This window comes from Mustela nivalis, assembly GCF_964662115.1.
Source record: "Mustela nivalis genome assembly, chromosome: 1".
Classification (NCBI taxonomy): Eukaryota; Metazoa; Chordata; class Mammalia; order Carnivora; family Mustelidae; genus Mustela; species Mustela nivalis.
Genome location: NC_139020.1, coordinates 183,688,183 through 183,711,905, shown reverse-complemented (window position 1 = coordinate 183,711,905; position 23,723 = coordinate 183,688,183). Strand labels below are relative to the sequence as shown.

General features: G+C 38.4%; 1 protein-coding gene across 2 annotated transcripts in view; it reads right to left on the bottom strand.

Moving 5' to 3' along the window:
* LOC309862833 (uncharacterized protein) overlaps positions 1-23,723 on the bottom strand; it is a 472,598-nt gene that overhangs the window by 432,500 nt on the left and 16,375 nt on the right. The window lies entirely within an intron of this gene.

Sequence of the window (23,723 nt, the reverse complement as noted above, 5' to 3'; positions counted from 1 at the left end):
ACCTCCAATAATCACACTCTTTCCATTACTTATTTCTGCCTAGATAAATTAATTCATTTGGTGAATATTTATTGAGTTCTTACTCTCTGCTGGGCACTGTACTAGGAAGTAGATAAATAAGATTCTGAAAGCAAAGGCTTATGGCTGGCAAAGACTTCAGAGGTTGGACTCTTGAGTTTAGAGACTAAAGGCATTAAGAAGATTCCCTTTCCAAGGGTCAGCCTGGTTCATTGCTCTCCCTGCACTGAAGGCCACATACTCCAAAGGAAAACTCCAAGACTAAGGGGACAGTTCACAGACTTCAATATCTAAGAACAAATCACAATAATATTCTAACTTTAGGAAATTACAGTGTTTATTTACTAGAACTTCAGGAGAGACTCCTGTCCTTAGAGATAGTTGGAGAGTATCTGAACCCAACTGTCACCCCCCTGATTCACAGATACATCCTGCCCAAGCCCACTGGTGTGTTCTCCTGTTTGGTTGGGTCCCTATCCCATCTACCCCATGGAAATATATGGGCAGCCTACCCTCAGCATTGCAATATTGTTCATGTTTTGACTGTTCTCATAGAAGGCAACCCCCAAATGATATCATGAAATCCAGCTTGCTTTATTTTCTCTCCCTATAGCTTACCAGTAGAGGAATGGGATGGTCATAAAATCCATCAGACATGCTCCATCTCCTTCTGTATCTTATCAGCAGGGGAAGGGAGGGAGCATAGGGCAGTGACACAGAGGCAGTGGGGAATTACTGAGAAGTTGAGCATGTCCATTTTAATATTTATGGGGTTCAGGCACATCTAGAAGGAATTTGGTAAGATACATATATAGGAGGGCTTGTGTTTTATATATGTGAAGCTGAGTGACTGACATTAAGTTTTATGGATTTTAGAGATGAGCTCCTGAACGTATTACACTCCATGGCCAATGTAGCCCAAAAGTAGCTGAGGCAAAGAAAGATGATGTAACTTGCCCAAAGTCACAATCTAAACTATTGCAAAAAGAATTGGTAAGACCAGCCATCAAAGTTTTTTTCAGACAGAAGGATATCTGCTTCATATGGTTTTCTGAATAAAACATTTTAAGCCATTTATTTACACATAAACACACATACATAACTATAAGTTTAGAAACCCTCTGGAAATATACTATAAATAATGACATGAAAAAAAATTAGGCAAACTTAGAGAGCAAAAGCAGTTACACAATTCAGAAGATCTTCCCTCAATAAAAATGCTGATTTACACACACACACACACACACACAAACAAGCCCTTAAAGATATCTAGGAGCCTCTGTATGCACAAGAAATATAATGGTCTATAACTTACCAAGTACACTGCCCTCCCTTCAGCAGGGTCACTGAAGTCAATAAATTAAAAAAAACAAAAAGAAAGAAAGAAAAAACCCACCTACCCAGGTGTTTATGAATTTTCAATATTAAATCATATTCTGTGTTGGGATTTGCAGTACTGATTCAAAAAATAAATGTATTTTTTTCTACTCTAGAAATTAAAAACCCCAGTCCTTGGATTGAGTGCCTTTATCACCTTCTTCTGTCAAACACACTTAGGTCTCAGCCAACTCTTGACCTCAACTGGCAATAAGTCACAATAAGTATTGATTCAGACAAACAAAAATGATGTTTTAAAATGTGCAGGTGATGGTAAAAACGTGTCCATAAGTTCCTTGATGCACCTCTCAGTAAGAGGGCAAATTCATTCCACTCCCCTTGAACATGGCTCCCTTCTAAGGAAGAGAAGACAGTGGACTTCTGTATGGGTTCTGGAGCTGGATTCATAAAATACACTTGGTTCTCTCGCCTCTTGCAGAGACATGGACTCCTCTCTCTTCTTTTGGACACAGACCTCTACAACCCTGAGCCACCATGTAAGAGCCTGGCCACCTTATAACCGCCATGCTGGAGACACCACAGGGAGAGAGATGAGCAAGAAATTCCAACTGTTTGAGTCTCCCAAGCCAAGACACCAAACAGGAGTGACGATTCCTTTAAGATAACCCCAGGTTAGCTTCCATCTGATTTTAACTGCTCTAATGACCCCAACTGGAAAACATCAGTTCAGCCCTACCAGCCTTCAGGACTGTGAGAGAGATAATATAAATAACTACTATTATTCTATAATATAATATATTATGATAATAATATAGAAACAAATAATTATAATATAATATAATATAATAGTAATATAATGTTATTGTTTCATCCCATCAAATTGGAATGGTTTACTATATATCAATGAATAACCACAACATCCCAATCAATAAATCATTATTTTTCTACTTGGTGGATCTGTAGTACTTTTTAGCTGCCCAATATTTTATTCCCCTTTGAGGAACTCTTCCCCTCCCCAATTCCACATGATTTTTCTGGAGTTGTCTATCAGGTAACATGGACTTTTCTGTCTCAGGGCCAGATAACAGCCCAACATGACGAATCAGAGTAGCCCATCCTACAGATAGCAATTGATATCAGCTGGGGTTATGTGAGCCTGCTGAACCAATCAGAGATCTTTGGAGGAATCACTGAAGACTCTAGAAAAAAAGACATGTTTCCCTTTTCTCTGGATTCCCTAACTGAGGGATGACATTTTTGCAGACAGGAAGAAGAGAGTTGACCTAGAAATAAAGATAGGGAGAACAATGAGTACAGATATATAGGTGTGGAAAGCAGAGACTTTGAGGTAATGGAGAGACAAAGAGAGCAACTGAGTCATAATGCCTGAAACCCTTGCATCTTTTTATAATGAAGCCAGGATCCACTTCCTTAGACTTTTCACACATGTGAATTAATAAAGCCTAATTTATGCTTAAGCTAGTTTGAGTTTGGTTTTCTGACACTTGGAAAAAGAGTTCTGTTTAATTAAGTATGGTTTTAGAAAAAAGGGGTCAGGGAAGACCAAAAGAGACAGATACTATTTTAGCAGGAATGAATTACAATTATAATTATTCATACAAATGCTACATGCCAATGTTGGAAAACAAAATATGCAATCAATTTTTAATACACATTAACATACTAAATCCAACTGAAAACAAAGGAATAAAAGTACAAAACTGAGGAGTTGGGATAAAGATTGGAATTTGACTTAATAATTATTTTACTTTAGGATGCAAATGCTACTTTAAGACCCAAAACTTTGTGGTTTAAAACATTTGTTATCTCACAGTTTCTATGAGTCAGGCATCCAGGAGCAGTTCGGCTGGGTCTTTTGTCTGAGAATCTCTTAGACTATAGTCAAAGTGTCAGCCAGAGTTGGAGTCTCATGTGAAGGTTCAAGTGTGGAAAGATTCACTTTCAACTTCACCTATATAATCACTAGCAGGACTTATAACTTCACAGGCTATGGCCTGAGAACCTCAGTTCCTCACTGGATATTGGCAAGAGGATACCCTCAGTTCTTTGCCACATGAACTTCTCTGAAAGGCAGCTTACAACATGGCAGCAGGCTACAATCAGGATAAGCAAATAAGAGAGTAAGAGCAAGACAGAAGTTACAGTCTTTTAAAAGCTAATGGGGGGGAGGAAGGGGAGAATCAAGATGGCGGAGAAGTAGCAGGCTGAGACGACATCAGGAAGCAGGAGATCAGCTAGATAGCTTATCTAACCATTGCGAACACCTACAAATCCAATGGGAAATCGAAGAAAAGAAGAGCAACAATTCTAGAAACAGAAAATCAATCACTTTCTGAAAGGTAGGACATGTGGAGAAGTGAATCCAAAGTGACGGGAAGATAGAACTGTGGAGGGAGGGGACGGCTCCCGGCAAGCAGCGGAGCAATGGAGCACAAAATCAGGACTTTTAAAAGTCTGCTCCATGGAGGGACACTGCTCCAAAGGCTAATTGGGGGGAAGCCCACGCGGGGTCAGCATAACCCCACATCCCACGGGGTCACAGAAGGACCACGGGTATCTGAGTGTCACAGAGCTTGCAGATATTAGAGCAGGGAACCCAGCTACAGCAACAAAGCTGAGGAATGAACTCTCAGCTCAGGGTTACCTTGAACCGGTTGCAGGCTGGATGAGGTTGGAGCATGTCCTGAGGCAACGGAGATGGAAGCGACCAAGCGCTTTTCTCCAAAGACAACCGATTGAGTGCTTTCTACCAGCGTGACCAGAGGCCAGGGTGTGGTTGGGCGCTTTTCTCTGAGGGCGCACTGAGGAGTGGGACTCCAGCTCTCAACTCCTCCGGGCTGGAGATTAGGAGGCCGCCATCTTCATTCCCATCCTCTGGAACTCTACTGAAAGCGCTCAGGGAACAAAAGCTCCCGAAAGCAAACCCAAGCGGATTACTTGGCCCAGCCCCAGGCAAGGGCAGTGCAATTCCACCTGGGGCAAAGACACTTGAGAATCACTACAACAGGTCCCTCCCCCAGAAGATCAACAAGAAACCCAGCTAAGACCAACTTCACTCACCAAGGAGAACAGTGGAATTCCAGAGGAGGAGAAAGCAAATCTTATCTGGAGAAAATGACAAGGCAGAAAACCTCACCACAGAAAAAAGAACAAGAGCCAGTATGGAAGGCTGAGGACCTAATCAATACAGACATTGCTAATATGACAGATCTAGAGTTCAGAATGACAATTCCCAAGGTTCTAGCAGGGCTCAAAAAAGGCAAAGAAGATATTAGAGAAACCCTCTCTGGAGAAATAAAAGCCCTTTCTGGAGAAATAAAAGAATTTAAATCTAACCAAATTTAAATTTTAAAAAAGCTATTAATGAGGTGCAATCAAAATGGAGGCTCTTACTGGTAGGATAAATGAGGCAGAAGAAAGAGTTAGTGACATAAAAAGACCAAATGACAGAGAATAAAGAAGCTGAGCAAAAGAGAGACAAACAAATACTGGACCACAAGGAGAGAATTCGAGAGACAAGTGACACCATAAGATGACACATTAGAATAACTGGGATTCCAGAAGAAGAAGAAAGAGAGACAGGAGCAGAAGGTATATTGGAGAGAATTATTGTAGAGAATTTCCCTAATACGGCAAAAGGAACAAATATCAAAATCCAGGAGATGCTAAGAACGTCCCTCAAAATCAATTAAAATAGGTCCACACCTCGTCACCTGATAGTAAAATTTACAAGTCTTAGCGACAAAGAGAAAAGCAGCCCAGGAAAAGAAGTCTGTAACATACAAGGGTAAAAACATTAGATTGGCGGTGGACCTATCCACAGAGACCTGGCAGGCCAGAAAGAAATGGCATGATATATTCAGAGCACTAAACGAGAAAAACATGCAGCCAAGAATACTATATCCAGCTAGGCTATTATTGAAAATAGAAGCAGAGATAAAAAGCTTCCAGGACAAACAAAAACTGAAAGAATTTGCAAACACCAAACCAGCTCTACAGGAAATATTGAAAGGGGTCCTGTAAGCAAAGAGATAGCCTAAGAGTAGTCGATCAGAAAGAAACAGAGACAATATACAGTAACAGCCACCTTATAGGCAATACAATGGCACTAAATTCATATCTCTCAATAGTTATCCTGAATGTTAATGGGCTAAATGCCCCAATCAAAAGACACAGGGTATCAAAATGGATAAAAAAACAAAACCCATCAATATGCTGCCTACAAGAAACTCATTTTAGACCCAAAGACACCTCTAGATTTAAAGTGAGGGGGTGGAAAAACAATGTACCATGCTAATGGACATCAGAAGAAAGCTGAGGTAGCAATCCTTATATCAGATCAATTAGATTTTAAGCCAAAGACTATAATAAGAGATGAGGAAGGACACTATATCATACTCAAAGGGTCTGTCCAACAAGAAGACCTAACAATTTTAAATATCTATGCCCCTAACGGGGGTGCAGCCAACTATATAAACCAATTAATAACAAAATCAAAGAACTACATCGACAATAATACAATAATAGCAAGGGACTTTAATACTCCCCTCACTGAAATGGACAGATCATCTAAGCAAAATATCAACAAGGAAATAAAGGCCTTAAAAGACACACTGGACCAGATGGACATCACAGATATATTCAGAACATTCCATCCCAAAGCAACCGAATATACATTCTTCTCTAGTGCACATGGAATATTCTCCAGAATAGATCACATCCTGGGACATAAATCAGGTCTCAACTGGTATCAAAAGATCGGGATCATTCCCTGCATACTTTTAGACCACAATGCTCTGAAGCTAGCACTCGATCACAAGAGGAAATTTAGAAAGAACCCAAATACATGGAGACTAAACAGCATCCTTCTAAAAAATGAATGGGTCAACCAGGAAATTAAAGAAGAATTGAAAAAAATTCATGGAAACAAATGATACTGAAAACACAATGGTTCAAAATCTGTGGGACACAGCAAAGGCAGTCCTGAGAGGAAAATTTATAGTGGTACAAGCCTTTCCCAAGAAACAAGAAAGGTCTCAAATACACAACCTAACCCTACACTTAAAGAATGTGGAGAATGAACAACAAAGAAAGTCTAAACCAAGCAGAAGAGAAATCATAAAGATCAGAGCAGAAATCAATGAAATAGAAACTAAAAAAACAATAGAACAAATCAACGAAACTAGGGAGCTGGTTCTTTGAAAGAATTAATAATATTGATAAACCCCTGGCCAGACTTATCAAAAAGAAAAGAGAAAGGACCCAAATAAATAAAATCATGAATGAAAGAGGAGAAATCACAACCAACACCAAAGAAATACAAACAATTATAAGAACATACTATGAGCAACTCTATGCCAACAAATTTGACAATCTGGAAGAAATTGATACATTTCTAGAGACATATAAAACTACCACAACTGAACCAGGAAGAAACAGAAAACCTGAACAGACCCATAACCAGTAAGGAGATTGAAACAGTCATCAAAAATCTCCAAACAAACAAAAGTCCAGGGCCAGACAGCTTCCCAGGGGAATTCTACCAAACATTTAAAGAAGAACTAATTCCTATTCTCCTGAAACTGTTCCAAAAAATAGAAATGGAAGGAAAACTTCCAAACTCATTTTATGTGGCCAGAATTACCTTGATCCCAAAACCAGACAAGGATCCCGTCAAAAAAGAGAATTACACACCAATATCCTTGACGAACACAGATGCAAAAATTCTCACCAAAATACTGGCCAATAGGATCCAACAGTACATTAAAAGGCTTATTCACCACGACCAAGTAGGATTTATTCCAGGGCTGCAAGGTTGGTTCAACATCCACAAACCAATCAATGTGATACAACACATTAATAAAAGAAAGAATAAGAACAGTATGATACTCTCAATAGATGCTGAAAAAGCATTAGACAAAGTGCAGCATCCCTTCCTGATTAAAACTCTTCATAGTGTAGGGATAGAGTGCACATACCTCAATATTATCAAAGCTATCTATGAAAAAACCACTGCAAATATCATTCTCAATGGAGAAAAACTGAAAGCTTTTCCGCTAAGGTCAGGAGCATGTCAAGGATGTCCGTTATCACCACTGCTGTTCAACATGGTACTAGAAGTCCTAGCCTCAGCAATCAGACAACAAAAGGAAATTAAAGACATCCAAATTGGCAAAGAAGAAGTCAAACTATCACTCTTTGCAGATGATATGATACTATATGTGGAAAGCCCAAAAGGCTCCATTGTACAGGAATTCAGTAAAGTGTCAGGATATAAAGTCAATGCACAGGGACACCTGGGTGGCTCAGTTGGTTAAGCACTGCCTTCGGCTCAGGTCATGATCCCAGTGTCCTGGGATCGAGTCCCACATCAGGCTCCTTGCTCGGCAGGGAGCCTGCTTCTCCCTCTGCCTCTGCCTGCCTCTCTGTCTGCCTGTGCTCACTCGCTCTCTCTCCCTCTATCCCTGAAAAATAAATAAAATCTCAAAAAAAAAAAATTTAAAGTCAATGCACAGAAATCAGTTGCATTTCTTTACACTAACAACAAGACAGAAGAAAGAGAAATTAAGGAGTCAGTCCCATTTACAATTGCACCCAAAACCATAAGATACCTAGGAATAAACCTAACCAAAGAGGCAAAGAATCTACACTCAGAAAACTATCAAGTACTCATGAAAGAAATTGAGGAAGGCACAAAGAAATGGAAAAATGTTCCATGCTCATGGATTGGAAGAACAAATATTGTGAAAGTGTCTATTCTACCTAAAGCAATCTACACATTTAATGCAATCCCTATCAAAATCCCATCCATTTTTTTTCAAAGAAATAGAACAAACAATCCTGAAATTTATATGGAACCAGAAAAGACCTCAAATAGCCAAAGGAATATTGAAAAAGAAAGCCAACATTGGTGGCATCACAATTCCAGACTTCAAGCTCTATTACAAAGCTGCCATCATCAAGACAGCATGGTACTGGCACAAAAACAGACACACAGATCAATGGAACAGAATAGAGAGCCCAGAAATAGACCCTCAACTCTATGGTCAACTAATTTTTGACAAAGCAGGAAGGAATGTCCAATGGAAAAAAGAGCCTCTTCAACGAATGGTGCTGGGAAAATTGGACAGCCACATGCAGAAAAATGAAATTGGACTATTTCCTTACACCATACATGAAAATAGACTCAAAATGTATGAAGGACCTCAATGTGAGAAAGGGATCCATCAAAATCCTTGAGGAGAACACAGGCAGCAACCTCTTCGACCTCAACCGCAGCAACTTCTTCCTAGGAACATCACCAAAGAAAACAGAAGCAAGGGCAAAAAATGAACTATTGGGATATCATCAAGCTTTTGATACAAAAGATCAAAAGCTTTTGCACAGCAAAGGAAACAGTTAACAAAAGCAGAAGACAACTGACAGAATGGGAGAAGATATTTGCAAACGACATATCAAAGGGCTAGTATCCAAAATCTATAAAGAGCTTAGCAAACTCAACACCCAGAGAACAAATAATCCAATCAAGAAATGGGCAGAGGACATGAACAGACATTTCTGCAAAGAAGATATCCAGATGGCCAACAGACACATGAAAAAATGTTCCATATCACTCGGCATCAAGGAAATACAAATCAAAACCACAATGAGATACCACCTCACACCAGTCAGAATGGCTAAAATTAACAAGTCAAGGAATGACAAATGCTGGCAAGGATGTGGAGAGAGGGGAACCCTCCTACACTATTGGTGGGAATGCAAGCTGGTGGTTGCACCACCAACAGTGTAGGAGGGAAAACATGTGGAGGTTCCTCAAAAAACTGAAAATAGAGCTACCCTATGACCCAGCAATTGCACTACTGGGTATATATCCTAAAGATACAAACGTGGTTCTCCGAAGGGGCACGTGCACCCGAATGTTTATAGCAGCAATGTCCACAATAGCCAAATTATGAAAAGAACCTAGATGTCCATCAACAGATGAATGGATAAAGATGTGGTATATATACACAATGGAATACGATGCAGCCATCAAAAGAAATAAAATCTTGCTATTTGTGACAATGTGGATGGAACTAGAGGGTATTATGCTTAGCAAAATAAGCCAATCAGAGAAAGACAACTATCATATGATCTCCCTGATATGAAGAAGTGGAGATGCAATGTGGGGCGGGGGGGGGGGGAGTTGGGGGGTAGGAAAAGAAAAAAAATGAAAGAAGGTGGGATTGGGAGGGAGACAAACCATAAAAGACTCAATCTCAAAAAACAGACTGAGGGTTGCTGGCGGGGGGGGGGGGTTGCAGGAGAGGGTGGTGGGGATATGGATATTGGGGAGGGTATGTGCTATGATGAGTGCTGTGAAATGTGTAAACCTGGTGATTCAGAGACCTGTATCCCTGGGGATAAAAATACATTATATGTTTATTTTAAAAAATAAATAAATTTAATTTTTTTAAAAAAAGCTAATCCCAGAAGTGACACCCCATCACTCTGCCCTACTATACTCTAAAAAGCATGTCACTAGGTTCAGCATATTCTTAAACAAGGGCATGAATACCAGGAGCCTGGGAACACTGAGAGCCATTTTAGGAGCTAAGTATCCCAGAAGGGATTTTCTCACTTCATGATGAAAAGCCAAACCCAAAGCCAGAGTGTCTTATGTTAGAGTTCTTGGTACAGAAATTGATCCTTTTAGGAAATGGGAGGGGATTTCTAAAACCAAGACTATTCCAGAATATCTGTATATTATAGGATTATGATCAATAGTAGCTTTAGAAAGTGAAAATGAGATTTGTCTCATTTCCTTATAGCTTGTTAGTAAATGGTTGAAGAGTAGGAATGGTGGATGGTATTTATGATGGTACTAGACATTTCCCAAGCCTCGGGTATGACAGTATCAAAACTTTCTTGGTCTAAAGGAGGACTGGATTTGGACCAATACCTTCCCATCCAAGACAAAAAAGTCACTCTTATCTGGCCCCACTACTTAGGAACACAAGTATGCTTTGTATCTGAAGGAATAGTAGCTATATAGTTCAGAGTAGAAGAATCTGATGAAATTAGAAGAACATGACAAGCTATCTGCTTATCAGAAGCAATTCATTCCCCCATCAAAAAAAAAAAAAAAAGTTTGTTCCTCCTTCTTTCTAGCCACTAATTACTCCATAAAATCCTGTTTGGCTATTATAAATATGTTCTTCCAGCTACATGAATCTGTAAAACCAAAATGATATCATTAGAACAGTTCTTTGCTAAGCTGTTAAAAAGGACTATCATTCGTATTTGGCAAAAGAAAAACAATGAAAAAATGTACATAAAAATTATTGAATATAGAATTTTAAAAGAAGTTTTAAACACTAGGGTACTTTATTCTAAAAAATGGTTGCACTTTTCTTAGGGGAGCATCTATAAAAGGAATTATTATTCATCATTTAGTTACTTTTTTCCCCTACATAGAGAGGTACATTCTAGATTTTGCATGTTTTCTACTTATTCTTGAATAAGTGCCTCCATTTTCCCTCCTATGTAAAGACAATGTTAGATTGTCACTAAACAACTACAGGCACTAGCTGGTAGCCTGAAGATCTCTCTTGCAAGCATGTTTCCTGTGCGGAAGGCCAAAGTTGAGGTAAAGAGTAAACCAACAACAGAGAATTTTCTCAGCTTGATTCAAGTTGTGTACCTGTCAAATTCACTCAAGAACACACACACACACACACACACACAAACTTGCCTTCTACCTATTAAACCAAGATATGTGATCTACAGAAATACTGTATGTCAGCAGAAAGCTCTGCTACAAAAGTGCTTCCCATCACCAAAATACCAATATAAAAGTTGATACTTTATAGTTGGTTCTGACCTTCAAAATGATAATCAGCCTTCCTGATGCTCCTTCCCAAGCTGGGTATGAACAATCTAAGCCTTGGAGTTTTTTTTATGAGAGGTAGCTTGGATATTCCTCTCTTTTCCTACAACCTTCAACCCAAATAACATAAGCAAGGTCAGAAAGGACAACTGTCTCCATTCTGTGGTCTCACTCAGTGTTGTCCATGAAAGGCATTCCACATAGGCAGGAGGCTACACTGGTTAGAATAGCTGTCTCGTCTTATGGGTAGATGAGTAACACCATGGGCACACATTTGCAGGAACTCCAAAGTGGAAATGGTCCTTGAAGCCATTTTGAAGTGAACTATTTAAATATACAGTTGCACTGGATACAACTATAGCAGGGAACATGATAACCAAACAATTGGCTTATTGTTCTTCATTCTTAGATCTTCCAACTTGGAGAGCAGAGTCCTATTCTTTCCGCCTACCCATTAGAACACCACAGTTGACATTTCTGTATTCTAGCTCTCTACTTTGAAAGGTAGTTCTTAGTTATGAACTACTCAGAACTTCTCATCTGGTCTTAAATTATTTTTAGCAATTTGATCCAAAGACCAGTTTGCACATTATAGTTATCCCCAAATACCCATTCCATTCCTCTCCCACTGGGAAGCAGACATACAGTATGTTTGGGAAGATTTACCATATTCTCAGAACCCCCATTCAGGTTAGTTGTGCTCAGGTTTTTCACTTCCCATAGGAGACAGGCTTGTGGTGAAAATATAGGTTATGGTGTCTGAGAGCCTGAGTTCTAATCCTAGTTCTGCCTCTTTCTCTCTCTTTGGTCTTCATTTTCTTCATCTTACCACATTGGGGATAATCATGGTATCTACTTTACAGGCATGTTGCAATGGTTAATGATATAATCTGTGTAAAGTGCTTTTAACAGTTCCAATAGGAAGTATTGAAAACTGAAGACTGGAATATAGTAAGGCTCAATACAAGGTAGCAAGTACCATCATTATATAGTCAGTACCAAGATTGTAGGAAGTGAGTCTCTACATTCAGTAGACAAAAAACCTCAGAAGGTAACAAGGCATGAGATTTCAAATGAAATGATACAAGTTGAGTGGGAAAGACCTGAATGGATCAGTAGCTGGGCAACTGCCTTTTGTGTCCTGTGGCAAGGACAAAAGGGACAATGAAAATACCAGCTTCTGGGCCTTTGAAGTTATTCTTCTTCCAATTTCTAGGAGTTTATGAGGCAATAGCAAAGTCCTAGTCCAAAGGCCAAAGAAACTTAGGAGTAACAAATACAGTACCCTAATTTTACAGATGTAGAAATAGAAGTCCAGAAAGGCAAAATAACTTGCTCATAGTCAGGCACCTTGTTTGCAGTAAATGTAGTGATACAATAAGATCTCCTAATAGCCAGCCAGTATTTTTTACCCACCAGCCAGGAATCTAATTAGCTTTGATTACAATAGTCTCATGAAAGCACTCAAGGTGTCACAACCTGCAAGTTAACTTGATGCATCAACAAACCCCGGTCTAACTTTTTATTATTGAGAGGTAAAAAGAGAAATGTGGACCACAAGTTTATTCCCATCAGTGAGAAGGACAGAAAACATTGCATTAAAATTTCCAAACAACTGAATCATTAAATAGAATGCACACTTAAACTAGGGCATCAGTCTATAGATAAAATAGGGTAAAGCACAGAACACAGACTGGGCACTGGCAGAATGGGGAAGGATGGGAGGTTAACAAAATTGTCCAAGCTAGAGACACCAATCAGTTAGTGGCTCAGTCGGTTAAGCATCTAACTGTTGATTTCAACTCAGGTCATGATCTCAGGGTTGTGAGACTAAGCCCATGTCATTTCCATGCTGGGCAAGGAGCCTGCTTGGGATTTTCTCTCTCCCTCTAGCCCACCCCATTCTCATGCACACTCTCTAAAGAAAGAAAGAAAGAGAGAGAGAAAGAAAGACAGGCATCCAAGCTAAAGCACAAGATCTAAAATGTGCTCTCACCCCTCCCCCATATTTACCACTTTGACCCTTATAACTGCCATGTGACTTGGGATACAAAGGCCTGAATTTCAACTCTCTTCCACGTACCAACTATGTGACTGGAGTTAGTTACTTAAACTCTCAGAGCTCTAGATTCTGCTTCTATAAACAGGAGATAGTAACATCTGACTCACAGAATTGTTTGCATGAAGTATTAGAGAGTAACTGTTGATAATGACAAGCACAGTGCCTAGCCTATGGTGTCTGGCACTGCTTCTCCCAAACCAGGTATATCCACAGACACTCATGGAAGAGACTCTGGAAGAGAAGTAATTATCTATTATGGAGCAGGTCTTTCCTAACTGGGCTCTTGTTTTGTTTTGTTTTAATGATTTTTCCAAATTAAATAGAGAGCAAGGAACTGGTTTAGATTACAGGGTCACCACAAAATAACTGTAACTGTAGATATGACCTACTTTCAAGATGCCACGGCATAACTGAGAATATATTCTTTGTTTTGGAAAGAAGCCAAGAGCTAGAAACCTCCTCTCCTTTGTTTTGCGGGTCATACCAACCAAGGCAGCCACTTTTGACCACTATGCAGCCCCAGCCCATGCTTGGGATCCCTCACCAGACATCTTGTTTAGCACACTGGCCAGCATTACTGAAGCTTCCTCTAGCTACAATTAAAGTTCCCACAAATGTGATCACAAATGCATTTGTGATGCTATTGATGCAAACTCTAATGCCATCTGTTGGTGATAGGTAGAGTTGATATGCTTCTGGTCCAATACTTGGCTCTGTTGAATTCTACAATAATTTGTGGTAGATCATTTCCAAAAATGGTCGCTAATTCACCCTATCAGAAATACTAAAGAAAATTCGTCAGGCTGAAAGAAAGTATTCCCAGATGGTTATTGGAATCCTTGCAGAAAAAAGCAGAATATGTACCAGCAAAGGTAATTACATAGTTATAAAGACATGAATGATAATTTCTTTTACTTTCTTCTTTTAGCTAATTATAAAAGCATCTGTACAAAAAGTGTGCATATACTTGTACAGTTAGGTCTTTAACACATAGAAGTGTAGAACATTGGACAATAATATCACAAAGGTGGAGGGTCAGAATAAAGCTGTACAGGAATAAGGAAATCACACCAGATGGTAACTTGAATTCACAGAAATGAAAAGAACTACAAATGGCAAATAGGAAGGATAATAGAACAAATTCTATAAATATATATTTGTCTCTTTTTTTCTCTCAAGTTTGTTTACAGACATAAAATCATATAATGATTATAACAATGTATTACTGGGCTTATAACATGCATAGATGTTATATGTATAATGACAACAGCACAAACAGGGGAAGAGGGAATAGAGATACATAGGAATAATGTCTAGATCTCACTAGAATTACAGTTGCACAAAATATAAAATAGATTCTAATTTCAGATGTATGTGGTAAGTCCTAAAGCAACCACCAAGAAAGATACCCAAAAATACATAGTGAAAAGATCATTAAAGGAATTAAAATGTTTCACTACAAAATATTCACTTAATGTGAAAGAAAGAAGTAAAGGAAGAAGAGAGGAACAAAGAAAACATGCATTATGCAGAAACAAAGAAAAATGACACACATAAATTCTGTTATACAGTAATAACATTAAATATGAATGGATTATGCAATCCAGTTAAAAGGTAGAGATTTTCAAACTCATACAAGACCAAGAACCAACTATATTGCCTATAAAAGACACTTTAAATTAAAAGACATAAAAATACAGAAAGTAAAAAGATGGGGAAAAGATATGCCATGTAAATAGCAACCATAAAAAAGCTGAAGTAGTTATACTAATATTAGACAAAATATATTTTAAAGCTAGTCAAAATATATTTTAAAGCTAAAAACAATGTTGCTAGAGATAAATAAGGACACTTAATAGTGACAAAGGGTCAATCAGGAAGATACAACAGTTATAAACATCTACGCATCTAACAAACAAGCCCTGAAAAATGGGAAGAATTGCAGGAGAACTAAACAATTCAACAATAGTAGCTGGGGACTTCAATACTTTACCTTCAATAATGGATATTACTATGATGTCAACAAGGAAAGAGCAGACTTTAACAATATGATAAACCAGGTAGACCAACAAAGAACAGAAAAGACATATTGTTCTCAAGCACACAGAACATTCTCCAGAATAGACCACATGCTAGCCCACATAACAAGCCTCAATAAATTCAAAAGAATTGAAATAAAGAACCACATGTTGTCTAACTAAAATTGAATAAAATTATAAATTCATTCAATGAAAGAAATTTTAGAAATTCACAAATATGAAGGAATAAAACAACCCACTCCTTAATAACCAATGTATCAAAGAAGTCATAAGTAAAAGAAAATACCTTGTGTTGAGTGAAACTGAAGACATACCATGCCAATACTCACAGTATACAGCTAAAGCAGTGTTTAAAGAGAAATTTGTGGCTGTGAATGACTCTATTTAGAAATAAGAAAGATCTTAAATTGATAGCATAACCTCCTATCTTAAGACACAGGATGGGATGCGGGGGGAGAGTAAACTAATCCAAAAACAAGCAGAAAATCAGTAATGATAAAGATTAGAGCCAAAATTAATGATATAGAGAATAGAAAACCATTAAAAATTCAATGAAACCAGTAAAACAAGCCAATGATTTCTCCCTCCCTGAATGTACACATAGCTCCTCCCATCAAGGGGTATAAGTCTACTTCTCTTCCCTTTAAGCCTGGACTACCATTCCAACTTGTACTGACAAATCAAATATGGCATAAATGACAGAGGCCACCAAGCTACATAAGTCCAGGCTAGCCTGCTGTGAGAGAGGTGCCATGTAGAAGCCATGGAGGATGAGAAGATACAAGGTAAAGAATCAAGGCTTCCTAACCTGCCAGCACTAAGACAACAAACATGTGAGACAGGACTTCTGAAGCTTTACAACTTATCCCAGTTCATTATTTGAGTGAAACTTCATGAGATATCTGAGCCAATACCTTGTGGAACAAAAGGACTACTTGGGCAACCAAAAAAAATTGCAAGAAATAATATATGGTTGTGTTAAGCTACTAAGCAATGTATAATTGAAAATAATTTTTTAGGTTTAAAGCTCATAAGTAGAACGACTAGTATACTAAATGTTGACTAAATCTCAGTTCCATTCCTCTGTAATATTGAAGATAGAAGATACTGATATTCTGTTCCAGTGCCATTCATATTCCCACAGATGAAACCAGTTGAAAGCTGAGATTCTCTTGTTGACATAAAGATGGCGGTGAGAAGCCACCCAGAAACCACCCATTTGCCCTCCCTAATGACCCCTCAGAATTTCTCACTACTAAAACCTTGGAATAGCTAAACATTATTAACATGATTTCAAGACTCATGATTTAAGCTCACTATCATTTTACAGATGAGTCAAAGAAGGATAAAGGGAACTAATTGATTCATATAAAAAGTTACTGGCTGACTTGCAATCCAAGTCAGGTCTTAGGAGTTTAATTTAGCACTTCATCCTCAACACCAGGGTTTTTCTGAAAACTATTTTATTTGTGTTCACTTTGGGGACATTTCTCATTGCTACAGGCCAGAGAGAATGTAGCAGTTAAGACAAAGACTTTGGAGCTGCATTCCCTTATTAGCTGTGTGACCTTAACCTCTCGTAACCTCTCCCAGCAGCAGAGACCAACACTGAGAAGTCCATTTCCCCAGGTGACCAGCCAGTTACCTGGTGGCAGATTGATTACATTGGACCGCTTCCATCATAAAAGGGGCAACATTTTGTTTTCACTGGAATAGACATTTACTCTGGATATGGATTTGTCTTCCTTGCCCTCAATACTTGTGCCAAAACTACCATCCATGGGCTTACAGAATACCTTAACCACATTCATACTATTCCACACAGCAGCTCTTCTGATCAAGGAACTCACTTGACAGCAAATGAAGTGTAGTAAAGAGATTATGCTTAAGGAATTTACTAGTCTTACCACGTTCCCCACTTCTCTGAAGTGGTAAGTTTGTCAGACTATTAGAATGACATTTCAAAAACTCAGTAATAGTGCCAACTAGGTGGCAAAGCCTTGCAAAGCTGGAACAAGGTTCACCAGGAAGCTATATATGCTCTGAATTAGCATCTAATATGTGCTAATTTCTTCCACAGCCAAGACAGATGGGTCCAGGAATCCAGGGGAGATCTACTGGCACATATCCTTAGTGATTCCTAGGAAATTTTGGGCTTCCTGTCCCTGCAACCTTATCCTCTGTGGCACTAGAGGTCTTAGCTTCAGAGGGAGGGATACTTACACCAGAAAATACTCTAATAATTCCATTAATTGGAAATTAAGACTGTTCCCCAGCCACTTTAGGTTCCTCATGCCTCCAAATTAACAAAGAAAGAAGGGAGTTAGAACGGTGGCTGGGGTGACTAATCCTGATCACCAAAAACTGAACCTCGACTCTACATTGGAGGTAAGGGAGGGTATGTCTGAATATAGGAGATCCACTAGGGTGTCCCACAGTACTCGCTTGTTTTGTGACAAAGGTCAATGAAAACTATATCAAGTAAAGTCAAGCAAGACAACTAGTGGCCCAGTCCATTCAAGAATGAAGGCTTGGTTCACCATACCAGGTAAAGAACCACAACCAGCTGAGATGCTTGTTGAGGACAAAGGGAATATAGAATGGGTAGTGGTGGAAGATGGTTATAAATACCAGTTATGACCATGAGACCAGGTAAATAAATAGAAAACATAATTGTCATCAGTATTTCCTCACTCTGTTACAAACTTATGTGTACATAGTAAACAAATACATTCTTATTCCTTCTCTCATTCACTTATACTAAGCCATTTTAACTTTACATCTTAGTACTTAAGTATTGTTAATTTGAGATCATAGTATTTAAGTTACATCTTAAGGAGAAGAATGAACATCACCTGAGGGTTAGTGCCTTTTTGGGTATAAGAAAGATAAGTTATATCACATTAGACAGGAGTATGCCTTTGTTATTTCCTTTATTTGGAAATTAACTATGGTTTAAGGAAATGTGTATTGGTACCAAGTTGACAAGGGGTGGATTGTAATGGTTTGTGTTTAGTGTCAAATTAGCTATATCATGGTGCCCAGTTCTTGGTCAAACACTAGTCTAGATGTTGTTGTGAAGGGATTTTTATTTTTAACATATGATTATCATTTAAATGAGTAGACTCTGAGTAAAGCAGATTACTGCCCATAATATGGGCCTCATCCAATCAGTTGAAGTCCTTAGGAGAATAAGAGTGGAGTCCCCAGAGGAAGAAGAAATTCTGCCATCAGACTGCCTTTGGACTTGAGCTGCAACATCAACTCTTCCCTGAGTCTCTAACCTGCCGGCCTGCCCTGCAGATTTAGGGCTGCAGATTTAGGGCTTGCCAGCCTCTAAAATCTTGTGAGCCATTTCCTTAAAATAATCTATATTTCTCTTTCTCTATTTCCCTTTTTCTTTCTTTCTTTCTTTCTCTTTCTCCTTCCCTCCCCTGCTCATTCCTTCTCTCTTCTAATAGAATATGATAGATAGATAGTCAGATATTGGTTTTGCTTCTCTGAAAAAACCTGACTAACTGATATAAACACTACATAAGTATGTACCATTATATTATTTTTATGTACTTCATTATCTTAGTATCTTTATATGCCATCTTGAATTTCCTTTAAACTATAATATCAATTCTTGTTCATGGAGCTCTTCAAATCACACTATAGGTATCAATTTCTCTCTGCTAAAATGTTAAGACCTTGGGGACAAAAACTGTAGTATTCATCTTTGTATTCCTATAGCAAACTGTAGATGATCGATAAATATTTTTGAATGAATAAATTAAAGAATGGATGAAGAAACTCTGTCTTATAACAGACACAGAAGTCCACTTATTCTTAGCTCATGTCACATAGGTGCAATCAATTCTGTCAATGTAACTGATGGCTACATGTTGGTTATGCTGAAGGACAAAAAGATTGAAAGCAGCTATTTCAGTGATGAATCACTTACTATAGGATCCATAACTGTCTTGACATTCTTTAGCTAACATCTATTAGCTAAAATTTCCCAAAAGATCTTAATCATAACACCAGAGAAATATATTCAAGTTTCCAAAGTCAGTTACTACAGTATAAGCTGTCTTCGGGCTGAGGGTGCTTAAGAACTACGAGGGCATGCTCTGAAGAAATGTGAGCAGCTCTCAAGACTTCATGACTTCTCAAAACCAAAGAACCAGAGCCTGATAATCCTCAGTCTATCATCCCTCTTTAACTTAATGCTGTGGAATCAACATTACAAGTGCTTAACTTACTGCAACCGGACTACCTTTCTTAGTCGCTTGCTCATCTTCCAATTTTAGCATTTGCTGAATTAGTGCAAACCAGAAGACAACCAGTATATCCAAACAATGAGCATATACTTCCATGGGTTAATGAGAGTCAACTGCTGGAATTTCAACAAAAACAGTCTCATAATTATCACTATAAAAATTGATGATGATGATGATAACAACAACAACAGCAGCAAGTAATTTTCTAACCAGCAAGGGTGAAATCACTCAACACTCAAAATTGACACATATTCTCAGACAGGATTAGAGGCTCGACTTTTTAGCTATTTGGAAATCCAACAGTTCTCCTACCACTTTGAAGAAATGAGCTTGAGGACTGACAAAATTTGGCTCATAATGAGTCATAGAATCCCAGACTCTCAGAAGGTCAGAGCTACGAAAATGGTCTACATTTCAATCTCTGTAGAAAAGGTTGATATGAATAGATGTAGAAATATGCTCAAGATATACTGCCAAGCTGAAAACAATAAGTTGTAAGACAGTACATAGAGTATCCATTTTTCATAAGCAACCACAAAAATAAAAACAAATAAAAAAAAAGTTTTTTCTGGAAAACCTGTATTCTCCAAAGTAAAAATAAATAGGAGATATGTGTTTCTGAGTAAATCTAGAAGAAAGTACATCAAAACATTATCAGTAATTATTTCTGAGAGACTACAGTTACACAGTGATTATGAAAGCAGCACCTATTATTCCTCATTCCTATATGTATGCTGCTTGCAATGTGATCTTGCAACTCCTCCTACCAAAATGTGGTATCATTTTCTCCTCCCCTTGAATCCTGCTGGTCTTGTGACTTGCTTTGACCTACAGAAGCAACTGGAGTAAAGTTGAGACAGTTACAGACCTCAGCCTCAAAAGGCCTCCACTGGGTATTATATAAGACTGAGGAATCACAGACCTGCACCCCTGAAACAAATAATACATTATATGTCTAAAAATATATATAAACATAAATAAATAAAGGCTTCCACTTGCCCTCTTAAGTTAAGGGCCTGCTCAACCAATAGGAGGATAAGCCTCAAACCAGCCTACTTTGTGATAAAAGAGATAGAGCCCAAACATCCCACTGCTCTACCTGACAGCCAACCCTCCAGATTTGCAGATGAAGCTATCCCATACCCATCAGTTCCCAGATGATATAGACCATAGACATTAGAGAGGTGAGCAGCCTCTAGTGTGATCTCCTAAGCTTGGACCAGATCAGCAAAATTAATCGAACATTTAGAATCACGAACAATAAAAACACTTAATATTTCAAGCCACTGGATTCGAATGCAATTAGTTACGTAGCAATAGTTTAATGGATAAATGTGGACACAACCGAAAAACTCTCTTCTGTAATGTAAAAATTTTCAAAGACCATATATTGCTTTTTTCATATATTTTTTCATATATTGTTTTCATATATTTTTTTCATGTATTTTTTAAACCAAATGACAAAATAAAGTTTGTGTTTTCTTTTACATTTCTAGCCCTTTCAAGAGAAGAAAACTGAAGCCCTAAAGGGGAATTGACCAGTAAGTTAGGAACTCTGGCTGCAAGGGAGAAAAACCTAATTCAGACCTGAAGCAAATTAACTAATATACTGATTCACAGGACCCTGAGGCCCTGAGTCGAGTATTTCTGGTTTCAGGAATGATTGAGTCTAGGTGATCAAATCCTGTTTGTCCCTTGAGAGAAGTTGCTGTGGCCAATGTCAAAGAGGTTATTCCCTATATTCTCCTCTAGGATTTTGATGGATTCCTGACTTACATTGAGGAAACAAAAGCAAAAATGAATCTTGGGGGGACTTTGTCAAGATAAAAAGCCTTTGCACAGCAAAGGAAACAGTCAACAAAACTAGAGGCAATCCATGGAATTGGAAGAGATATTTGCAAAGGACACTTTGGGTAAAGGGCTGATAACCAAGATCTATAAAGAAACTAACCAAACAACACCCAAAAACAAATAATCCAGTCAAGAAATGGGCAGAAAACATGAACAGACACTTCTCCAAAGAAGACCCACAAATAGCTAAGAGACACATGAAAAAATGTTCAACATCACTAGCCATCAGGGAAATACAAATCAAAACCACAATGAGATACTACGTTATACCAGTTAGAATGGCCAAAATTAACAAGACAGGAAACGACAAGTGTTGTCAAGGTTGTGGAGAAAGGGGAACCCTCTTACACTGTTAGTAGGCATGCAAACTGGGCAACCACTTTGGAAAACAGTATGGAGGTTCCGCAAGATGTTAAAAATTGAGCTACCCTATGATCCAGCAATTGTACTACTAGGTATTTACCCCAAAGATACAGATGTAGTAAAAAAAAAAAAAAAAAAAAAAATTGTTCATAGCAGCAATGTCCACAATAGCCAAACTGTGAAAGGAACTGAGATGCCTTCAACTGATGAATGGATAAAGAAGATGTGGTCCATATATACAATGGAATATTATTCCACCATCAGAAAGGAGGAATACCCACCATTTACATTGATATGGATGGAACCGGAGGGGATTATGCTATGTGAAATAAGCCAAGCAGAGAAAGACAATTATCATATGGTTTCACTCATATGTGGAACATAAGGAATAGAGCAGAGGACCACAGGGGAAGGGAGGGAAAACTGAATGGTAAGAAATCAGAGAGGGAGATGAACCATAAGACCCTGGAGTCCAGGAAACAAACTTAAGGGTTACAGAAGGGAGGGAGCTGGAGGAATGGGATAACTCAGTAATGGGTATTAAGGGAGTTATGTGTTGGGGTGAACACTGAGTGTTATATGCAACTAATGAATCATTGAACACTACAACAAAAACTTATGATGTACTATATTCTGGCTAACAACATAATAAAAAAAATCTATTTGTCTAGGATCTGTTTTTCTCTTCTTGTACAATTCTTCTCTTCTGGTTTGGCTTCATTCTCAGGCAGGTGATCCTCAGAGTAGGAAGATAGCCATCAATAGGTTTAGTAGCATCCCATATAAAAGAGAATTCTTCTTCCCTAAAACTTCTAGCAAAGTCTCAGGATTCACTCTAATTGGCCCAGTTTGGGTCACAGGCTCATCTCTCATTCAATCACTGTTGTTCTTACTAGTCACATGTATGCATATCCCACCCCTCAATCAGGAGTTTGCACTGAATGGAGAAGGAACAGTTACTCCTGAAAACTGAGGTGATGTTACCCTAAGAAGGGGAAAGTGGGAATTTGACAGGAGGGGAAAAAAAAAAAAAAAAAGAGGTTCACAACACCTAAGGATATATAACTACTAAGTGGCCAAGTTGGCAATAATCCCAGGTCTTGGGACTCCCAGCACAGCACTGGAAAATGCCATTCTCCATCTTGTCATTAAATAGTATATGCAACTGCGCCCTTACATGCGTCCTCCATCTGGCAAGCAGTCCAAAAACACTATGAAATGTTCTGCAGTTTGAAACTTCACAACAAAATCCTGCGCTTTTATAAATTAAAGTGAAGTAGCTATAGACCCGCTATTGGGAAACAACACAACTCACATTCATATATTCAATAACCAGCTTGTCACCACTACTATCTGCCTAGGTCCTATGTCTCTTATCAGCATATAAATGAAAAGCAATACAGACACCCTAATGGGGGGTTAAATTTAATTATTATCCCACAACCTATCTGTTTGGCAACCTTCCCAAGCAGAGTGCCTTATCACAGCAGACCCATGGTGGAAGGGGCAGTATTATTTGAAATGTGGGATAAACTGAGTTCCTGAAAATAAAAGTTACCGAAAATAAGAGTTCTAAAACCTCTACTTATTTATAAATAAAATAAGATACAGTAACTCTCATGCCTTTCTCCTACAGTTTCAAAATATTTACATGTCATCACATTTGCCACACCCTATCAGAGCAAGGCTTTGCTCACTTTAAAGTAAAAGAAAACTAAGACCCAAAGAAAGAAACCAACATATTCAGGGTCACTGCTTAAAGAGAGGTCTGTCAGCTCTGACCATCCAGGATTAGAAAGGAATCTGACCTACAAAGGAGGAGGTAGAGACATTTTTCTTCTACATATTTTGACATCACATAGACAAAGTTGGTACATACTGGAAAATATTTGATGTTG